General features: G+C 37.5%; 1 long non-coding RNA gene across 1 annotated transcript; it reads right to left on the reverse strand.

Moving 5' to 3' along the window:
- Nucleotides 1-8,727: 8,727 nt before the first annotated feature.
- On the reverse strand, nt 8,728-9,848 carry LOC120137740. Its single transcript, XR_005517451.1, has 4 exons — nt 9,776-9,848; nt 9,598-9,664; nt 9,161-9,240; nt 8,728-8,888 (listed from the first exon to the last, which is right to left on the reverse strand). It is a non-coding gene; the product is annotated as an uncharacterized LOC120137740 (long non-coding RNA).
- Nucleotides 9,849-10,371: the final 523 nt, after the last annotated feature.

Genomic DNA, 10,371 nt, shown 5'->3' on the forward strand with positions numbered 1-10,371 from the left:
GAAAACTTCGGTTTTTGTTTCTTTTTAGTACCTTGTTAATATTAAAATATTAAAATGGACCAAATTTGATAATTAAGTACTAAACGCATTAAGCTTTTAACGGCGAGATACTAAAATAAAATAAAAACAAAATATTAAGTATGATTTTGAAAAGAATAAAAGTTTAAATATTAAAATAAACTAAACTGATAGTTTAAATACTAAATATTTAATTTACCCTAGATTTTAAAAGATCCAAAGGGATAAGAGATGTCTCCTTTCAAAATGGAACGATACCTTGTAAGGTTACTATTCATGTGTCAGTGGAATATAATTATTGTACAACTCCTTAAGTATATAACCGCTAGATGATTCAGTAACATGGTGAGCATACACATTAATTATTGAAAAAAATAAAATTTTTAAGTGAACATTAATAGTAAAATGAGCCACGAATATAAAATAATTTGAATTTATACGTACTCACTCTAACCATGTTTTGTATCCTCCTGTGAGTATAAGTACATGTTACATCAACGTACGATGTTATGTAGATTTATTACATCATTTTAAGATGTTGTTTGTGAGTTAACTATTTTCATCTATTTAGGGTTAAATTTTAGACTAAATAAAATGTTAAGTATTAATTGTGCTTAAAAAATATTAGTATAATTAATTTTTTTAAAAAGAATTGGAGGATTTTTAACCTTCAGCCTTGCTAATAATTAGAAAAATATGCATAATTATGCTTCTACCGAAAAAGAAGTCTTAGTAAATATGAAATATATCTCTATTAGTATTACTTTTTAGGATTACATTTAAGTTCTTAAGTATTATGGTATACCATGCAACCAATAAATCCTCCATAAAAATCACAACATTGTTCTCATGAAATCCAAAAAAAAAAAAGTTGCCCACAGGTCTGGTTCTGCAATGTATTCGGCATCTTAATTCGTTTCGCTGGTCAAGAAGAAGCTTTGGATCTGCAAGCAGGAGCGATGTTCCTACGATTGGCTGCCGGAAACCAATGCCTAGGAGGTCGATGTCGATTCCGTTCTAGCTCGAAGTGGTTACGTATTGGTATACGAAGAGGCAAAGAGGTTCGAAGTACCTATCAAGTATCTGTCTTGTGCTGCATTTCAATAACTGCTCGTCCGATCGCAAGGCGACGACGGCCTCGACGCCAGGATCGATTGGCCGATTAGGATCGCTTTCAGTTCCGAGAGGTTTAAACTGTTAGGAAAATAAACCGAGTACAAGTAATTTCCCTATAACCAGATTAGTGAGAATGCAAAATAAAAGCGGAAAAATAATACCCGAAAATTGATAACGGAGTTCAGCCAATTGTGCTTACGTCTCCGGGCTGCTGCAGATCTTTTACTAAGAGAGAAAATTTACAGGTGTTTACAAAACACTCACTACTCACAAGAAAGCTCTCTAGTATAGGAAGAAAGAAATGTTTTGGGATGATTTTGAAGCTAAATGGGTAAGGGTATTTATAGTAGAAACTTAGGGACTAATCTTTGAAAATACCCTAAAGTGCAATGACTAAAGTGAATTTACCCATTCCTATTTTCAACAAACATCTACCAAAATTTTACCAAACTTTGAAAAACATTTTTCAAAGAAACATTTACCAAACTTTGAAAAAAACATTTTCCAAAGTTGGTTGCCAAACTTTGAAACTTTTAACAATCTCCCACTTGAAGACTGATTTTAATATGTCTTCACACCTCGATCAATGCAGCAGCATGTCTGGTCTTGTTATTCTAGCATGCCAACTGAAGTTGAACACAACTTCAGTTTGTCCGTAGTCACCGTCTTTGTCAACATGTCTGCCGGATTTTGAGCTCCACTAATCTTTTCAAGTTTCAAAATCCCATCTTCCAGAAGAGACCGGATAAAATGATATCTCAATTGTATGTGCTTTGTCCTGGAATGAAAAGACGGATTCTTTGCTAGATGGATAGCACTTTGACTGTCGCAATACAAGATATTGTTTTCTTGTTTCTTGCCTAACTCTTCCAAGAAACTTTGGAGCCAAACCATCTCCTTGCTGGCTTCCGTAACAGCGACATATTCTGCTTCAGTTGTGGAGAGAGCAACTATCTTCTGTAGTTGAGAAACCCAACTCACTGCAGTGCCTCCTAGAGTATAGACATACCCTGTAGTGCTCCTTCTGATGTCGACATTTCCGGCTAAGTCAGCATCTACATAGCCTGTCAGTATCATATCTCCACCTTTGAAACAAAGTGCTTTGTTTGTGGTACCCCGATATCTGAGGATCCATTTGACTGCTTCCCAGTGTACCTTGCCCGGATTATTCATGTACCTGCTAACAGCCCACTGCATGAGCAATATCTGGTCTGGTACAAACCATGGCATACATCAGACTTCCAATTGCTGAGGCATACGGCACCTTCACCATGTGTGCACGTTCTTCCTCCGTCTTTGGTGATTGGTCTTTGGAGAGTCTGAAATGAACACCTAAAGGTGTACTTACTGGTTTAGCTTGCATGTTGAACCTGGAGAGTACTTTGTTGATGTACTCCTGTGATAACATCAAAGTCCCCGACTTTGTGTCTCTCTTGATCCTCATCCCAAGAATCTGCTTTGCAGCGCCCAGATCCTTCATAGCAAACTGCTTCGACAATTTTTGCTTCAAGTGTATAATCTCTTGCATGTCTGAGCCTGCAACGAGCATGTCATCAACGTACAATAATAAAATAATGAAGCTGTTGTCGAACCTCTTGATGTAGCAACAATGATCTGCTTGGCATCTGATAAAACCACTGCTACTCATGAAGCTATCGAACTTCTTGTACCACTGTCTAGGAGCTTGTTTTAAACCATAAAAGCTCTTCTTCAACCTGCATACCAGGTTTTTCTTGTCTGCCTCTATGAAGCCTTCTGGCTGCCTCATGTAGATTTCTTCCTCCAAATCACCATGAAGGAAAGCTGTCTTTACATCTAACTCTAAGATGTAAATTCTCTGCAGCTACAATTTTCAACATCAGTCTGATTGTAGACAATTTTACGACTGGAGAAAATTTCATTGTAGTCATACCTTCTTTTTGCTGAAAGCCTTTGACAACCAATCTTGCTTTGTAGCGTTTGCTCCCATCGTGCTCTTCTTTGATCCTGTAAATCCTTGTTGTGGAGCGCTTTCTTGCCTGGTGGTAATTCAGCTAATTCCCATGTTTGATTTGACATAAGCGAGTCCATCTCATCTTTCATGGAAGACTCCCACTTGACTGAATCCTCCACTTGCATTGCTTCATCATAGCACTCTGGTTCACCATTGTCAGTCAGTAACAAGTAGTGTAAAGAAGGAGAATACCGTTGGGTTGGTTTAGGAATTCTGGAGGAGCGTCTCAGTTCTGGTGCCTGGTTCTTCTTGAACTGCTTCAGGATTGATCTGAACATCATTTCCAGAAATCTCCTCGAACTCAGCAAATTCCTTTGTTTCAGCTTCGGTATTACTTGATTCTGCGGTTGATCTATCTTTGTACATCACATTTCATTGAAAATGACGTCTCTGCTTCTGATGATCTTCCGATTTTCATAGTCCCAAAACCGGTAACCGAACTCATCACCGCCATAACCAACAAAGGCACATTTGTTGGACTTAGCATCAAGCTTACTTCTTTCAGCAGAGTCTATGTGTACATAAGAAATACAACCAAACACTCTTAAGTGTGAAAGGTTTATTTCTTTCTTGCTCCAAACTTCCTCTGGTTCTGCCATCCAAAGGAACTGAGGGCCCACGGTTGATCAAGTAAGCTGCAGTGTTGATTGCTTCAGCCCATAGAAATTTGGGCAAGCCGGCATGTATCCTCATACTTCTGGCACGTTCATTCAGAGTTCTGTTCATGCGCTCTGCACCATTATGTTGCGGTGTCTTGGGAACTGTTGTCTCCATCTTGATCCCATTGTTTGCACAGAAATCTCTGAATCTACTGTCTCTGTACTCTCCTCCATTGTCAGACCTCAACCGCTTGACTTTCAAACCAGTCTCATTTTCCACCATGGCCTTCCATTTTCTGAAGATATCGAAGACTTCTGATTTCTTCTTCAGAAAATAAACCCACACCTTCCTTGTTGAATCATCGATGAAGGTGACATAATATAGTGAGCCTGCAAGAGATGGAACTGGGGATGGTCCCCATACATCAGTATGAACCAATTCTAACCTTTCTGCCTTGGGTGTCTTGCCAATCTTTGCAAAACTGACTTTCTTTTGTTTGCCAAAGATGCAATCCTCACATAGTCCGACATCTACATTTTTTAGATCCGGCAGCTTCCCTTTTGACAAAAGTGTTTTCATCCCTTTCTCGCTCATATGGCCAAGCCTTTGGTGCCATAGGTTTGATTTTCCATCAGCATCTGCTACTGCAATGATATTCTCTAAATTTGAGGTTACATAGAGAGTACCAGTCTTCTTACCACGAGCAATGACGAGTGCTCCTTTGGTAATCTTCCATTCACAGCCTGAAAAGGTTGTGCTATATCCTTCTCCATCAAGCTGTCCAACAGAAATCAGATTTCTTTTGAGGCCAGGAATATGTCTCACTCCTGTCAGCTTCCAGGTGGTCTGGTTTGGCAACTTTAGTCGGATGTCTCCTTTTCCGACGATCTTTAAGGTTTCATCATCAGCAAGATGAACCTTCCCAAAATCACCACTGACATAGTTCTCCATGATTTCTTGGCATGGGGTGGAGTGGAAAGATGCCCCTGAATCCAAGATCCATGATTCAATCGGACTGTTGACGCTTAGAATCATGGCATCACCTGTCTCCTCTGTCACGTTGGCAGATTCCTGTGCACCGGTATCTTTCTTCAGTGCTCGGCAATCTCTTTTAAAGTGACCTTTCTTGCCACAATTATAACAGGTAAAATCTTTCTTTCCCGTTCTAGATTTTTCCCGTCTGGATTTTGATCTGCCACGATTTGAATATCTTTCTGAAGTTCTTCCTCTAGACTCCGTGTGCAAGGCTGAGGAGGTTGATGCTTCACCCGATTCTCTTCGTCGAATTTCTTCACTCAATACCAGATCCCGAACATCGTTGAATTTTAATTTGCTGTTTCCCGACGAACTGCTGACTGCTGTAACAGTAGCATTCCAACTGTCTGGTAGAGATGATAAGAGAATTAAAGCTCGAACTTCATCATCGAACTCAATTTCCACTGAACTCAACTGGGTTGTGATTGTGTTGAGTTCATTTAGGTGTTGTGCCACCGATGCCCCTTCCGCCATCCGCAAATTGAATAATCGCCTCATCAAATGAACTTTGTTTGAGGCCGATGGCTTCTCATACATACTGGAGAGAGCCGCCATAAGACCCGCCGTGGTCTTTTCCTTTGCTATGTTGAAAGCAACATTGCGGGATAACGTCAGTCGGATAACTCCGAGGGCTTGTCGGTCGAGAAGCCCAGTCTTCATTCTTCATGCCCTCTGGTTGCTTTCCTGAGAGAGGTTGATAAAGATTTTTCTGGTACAGAAAATCTTCAATCTGCATCTTCCAAAAGCCAAAGTCCGCACCATCGAACTTTTCAATTTTCACCTTCCCTTCGTCTGCAGCCATCGCTTCCACTCGAATCTGGCTTTTTGGATCGTTTCTGACAATTCTTGCGAACCACCGTGTATTAGAACACCACTGTCGACAAACTCGTATCGCCGACCGAAATTTCACTATTCACGAAATTCACTATTCACGTGAATAGTGAATAGTAACCTCGCAGAAAATTGACAAATTCACAACCAAAAGCTCTGATACCAGTTGTTAGGAAAATAAACCGAGTACAAGTAATTTCCCTATAACCAGATTAGTGAGAATGCAAAATAAAAGCGGAAAAATAATACCCGAAAATTGATAACGGAGTTCAGCCAATTGTGCTTACGTCTCCGGGCTGCTGCAGATCTTTTACTAAGAGAGAAAATTTACAGGTGTTTACAAAACACTCACTACTCACAAGAAAGCTCTCTAGTATAGGAAGAAAGAAATGTTTTGGGATGATTTTGAAGCTAAATGGGTAAGGGTATTTATAGTAGAAACTTAGGGACTAATCTTTGAAAATACCCTAAAGTGCAATGACTAAAGTGAATTTACCCATTCCTATTTTCAACAAACATCTACCAAAATTTTACCAAACTTTGAAAAACATTTTTCAAAGAAACATTTACCAAACTTTGAAAAAAAACATTTTCCAAAGTTGGTTGCCAAACTTTGAAACTTTTAACATAAACAAGTGTTGAAAGATGCCAAGAAGTGACTAAAGTGTTGAATCAAACAACTTCACATTCTCTTCAGCTAATTAGATCAAGCAAATATTGTTTGTTTAATATATATATATAATATCATATAAACATTATAATTATTGATGAGAAAACACACAACACGTACGTGACATTACACGATTATTAGGCAAACACCAGTCAAAACACAGTACATAAAAGGAAGAAGAAAAAGGAAACCCGAAACCGAAAATTCAGTACAACAATCACATGAAGTAGAGGCTTATCATATGCATATATATGGCTCTAACAATTTGCAGGGTGAGGAAGCTTGCACAGGCTAGGCAATTTCATGGCAAGGTTTGGGTCAATGCCAAGGGTAGGCAAGAGCTTCGAGTTCTTATACGAGCAAAGGCAACGCATATCGGCGTGCGAAAGGGCCAAGCAACACGTCGACGTGGGCGGCGGAGGTTTCGGAGGAGTCACTGCCGGCTTGCATGCCATCAAACCCGAAGTGGGCATGTTGCATATGGTTTGAGCATCAGCAATGGCCATGACCATGACCAATGCTACTACTATAAATGCCATGCCCTTCATTTTCTCTGGTGTTTTTTCCTTTTTGATGATTTGGACCGATGAGAATGGGGATGTTTGGTGCTATCCAAAGAGTGAATTTATAGGGGATGAATGGTGTAGTCCGTGAACCTTTTGATTTTGTGGGGTTTTGAGACTAATTATTGTTTCTACAAAACTGTAGTCTCATGAGATGTGAACTCGTGGCAGAGAGAATTTTAGACGCGTTAATCATTACTCCTAAGTAGGGACGGTAATTTAACCTAAAACCGACATGTTCCGATTCAATTTGATTAAATAGGGTTGGATTTAAAAAAAAATAGATTCATGTTGGGTCGGGTCGATCTTTTAAGGGGTAAGGTCAGGTCAGGTCGAGTTCTGGTGGAAGGTGAAAAAAACTCAAACACAACTCTACCTTATAATGTAATTTTCTTAAAAAATTATTATTATTTTAATTAAGTCCTTATTTATATTACGTCAGATTGATTCGGGTCAAATTTATACTCTAAAAATTTCGGATCAGATCGGAGTTGGGTGGATGATATATATTTTTCGGGTCGAGCCAGATGGAGAAAATATAATTTCGTGTCTAGTCAGATTCGGGTGAAGGATACATATTTTCAAGTTAGCTCGGATTGACCAGAAACATGACTGCTTCCGTCCCTACTCCTAAGTTGCCCCAATTATTTACTAAAGTAAAGTATACAAATGCTTCCATCACATTTTATTGAGTATTCCGACTATTAAAAGTTACAAAATGATTATTCGATTATTCATATGTATTAAACTCGGCCTTTTCCGTTAAAAACTTGAAGGTCGTCAGAGTTGGACGTTAATCAACTCACCGAGATATGACAAAATAACATTTTAATGATGTCTATTGGCACCACCGTTGCTTTCAAGCACTGACTCAACGACATAATGTAAACGGAGAGTCGATCCACAAAATACAGTTGAAACAATTCTGGTAAAATTTTATCATTTTTAAATTAACATGTTAACGTCAAACTTAAACGGCCACTAATTTTTTTAAAAAAGGGACAAAGTTGAAATATATGAATAGTTTGGTGACAATTTTGTAATTTTAAATGACTCAATAAAATAACGCCTTATAATCAAAAGAATATTTTATGACTTTTAATAGTCGAGAAACTTAATAAAACAATATTTGAGAATTATTTGTCTTCTCTACCCTATTTATTGGTCATACTTGATAAAACTGGGTTTGAGTCCATTTTTACTTGAGCATCTTAATGAGGCCAAAAGTTATATGAATATTGTATATATAGTGTTTTTATTTTATTGGTATATTTATAAATTTTCAATAGTATTAGAGAATATGTAATGTGAGATAAAATTAGCCTAACATTAGTTTGAGATAAGCAATAAATGATACATTACAGCTGAAATTTGTTTTTTTTTCGTGACTAGTTTCTTGAAATATTATTTTTTTATAGACCCTAATCATATTATTTTTTAAAAAAATATTATTAATTTAAGATGGAGTTGTTAATTATTTTAAACATAATGTATTTGTTGTGAAGTCCAAAAGTAAAACAATATTTGCAACCTCCGATGATAACGAAAAGAGGGTTAGCTTATGAATTCTACAAGACAGAATAGCATGGACCTCCGCCTCCTTCCGGCACCGTCCACTCGATGTTTTGCTTCGGATCTTTAATATCGCATGCCTGTAAATTGTTTAAATCAATACGTTAAACTCGGTTGGGAATGTCGGATGTCGATATATATATCCGACCTTTGTTTGTCGCGCTCTTTATTCGCTTCCACTGAAACCATTGCAGACTAGAAGAAAGGATGTTTTTGAGGTAAGTATCAACTGATCGTTTTTTATATTACCTTACAGTGCAAGCAATTTTGAGCATTGATCTGTAACTTGAGAAAATAATAGATTCAGGGACAATATATTACAAGGGATAAGCTGGAATAAAAAGTATGATAAGAAATTTACTCGTATACACGGGCAGGTCAATATCGTGACTCAGGTCCAGCATACAAAGGCAAGTTTACTGTTTCGGGAATATTCAGGTCCCTCAAGTGAAGATGAGCTGGCTGGTCATGGTTATGATTTGTATTGCTCCTAAAATGAAAATAAAAGATAAGCAAAACACTCCATAAGTCGGGACAGAATGATAAAGAGAATACGCATTTTTCGCTGAGTAATCCAGTTTCATACCGCATTTATTTGCTCATTTCCTTCGTTATCTACCATAAAAACCGAAACTAGAGGCTAATGAATTCTGGAATCAGTTCGAGATTTAGATTTTTTTTTTATCTAATAAATCTTTGGAAATAAAATCTAAACTATGATAAAGAAAATTAACACAAGGCAATGTGTTCCATTCTCTACACCTGTGCAAAGACGTTGGCACGTCCAAGGACAATACTCCATCCGGCTTCGGGTATTCAATTGGGGAATGTGACATAGCAACCTGCAAATTGAAGTGTGCTAATTAGTTGCAGAAGATGTGCACAAAATCGAATGCTAAAAGAGGTACAGGATTAACTTTTCTCTATCAGCATATGCAGCTTTGTTTATTTTTTTTCTTCATATAATTTACAACAATAATTCTATTTATGCGTCGGATTTGAGATATGATTAGGCTCATTGACAAAGAGTGTTCTTCCATTGTTTCCCATATTGACTGTTTTATCCAGAAACAACTTGGATTTCAGCTTACGATGAATTTTAACAGGGTTAACATGGATTCCTAGATCAAAATATATCCTAATACTTAATTTGCCATTTTGTAGTAACTTTTTTTTCCTCCAGAAAAAGGTTTCCTTACATTTGTTGCTTCATGGTCAGGTTTCCCATGCTTAAGCGTGAACGAAGATTTTCCTTTCAATACATAGCTGTAAGAAGTCAAAACAGAGCAACATTCACATTAGAGAAAATGGAAGTGAGCAAGTGTCGCCGACAAGTAATCTTTACATAGCTATGTCCAGCAAAAGATGAAGTCTTACTGTTCCAATGCACTTAAGGCTAAGCCCGGAAAAAGTCCATACTCGAAAGCCTACAAGAAATGAAACTGCTTTTCTAGGTGATGCTCGTCATGTTACTGTTGTGGCTAATGGCAGTGTGAATTAGACTCAACTCACTGTGTTTATCTCTTTTATTCAAAAAAAAAAATCGGTCGAATCCAAAATCTCAAGAAAGAGCAACACACTCTTCAACTATTGAGACTGTTTGATGGGTTATTATTATGTCTTTAAATTTTGTGTTTCAAAGTTTTCATTTTTATGATTTATTCGGATTGGCCCTTCTTTTAGAAAGCCTACTCAAGCTGGTTATAGTGAGAAAACGACTTGTGATGCCAATAGAAGATTCTCATGGATTCTTTCTAACATCAATGTAATTTTTCATCTATGAAAAGTGATAATAGATGTGGTCTAATTTTGCTTGTAGAAGAGGAATGTGTAAAATAATGCTTTAACCTTAGTCGTAAATGTAATTAATCGGGATCGTTATTGATTAACGGTGAGTCAGAGTTCCGCGTGAGTTACTCCGTTTGGTTTTAACGGCAAGTGACTATATTTAAATCATTTAAATAGTTATGTCG

This window comes from Hibiscus syriacus, unplaced genomic scaffold (assembly GCF_006381635.1).
Source record: "Hibiscus syriacus cultivar Baekdansim isolate YM2019G1 unplaced genomic scaffold, ASM638163v2 tig00110676_pilon, whole genome shotgun sequence".
Taxonomy (NCBI): Eukaryota; Viridiplantae; Streptophyta; class Magnoliopsida; order Malvales; family Malvaceae; genus Hibiscus; species Hibiscus syriacus.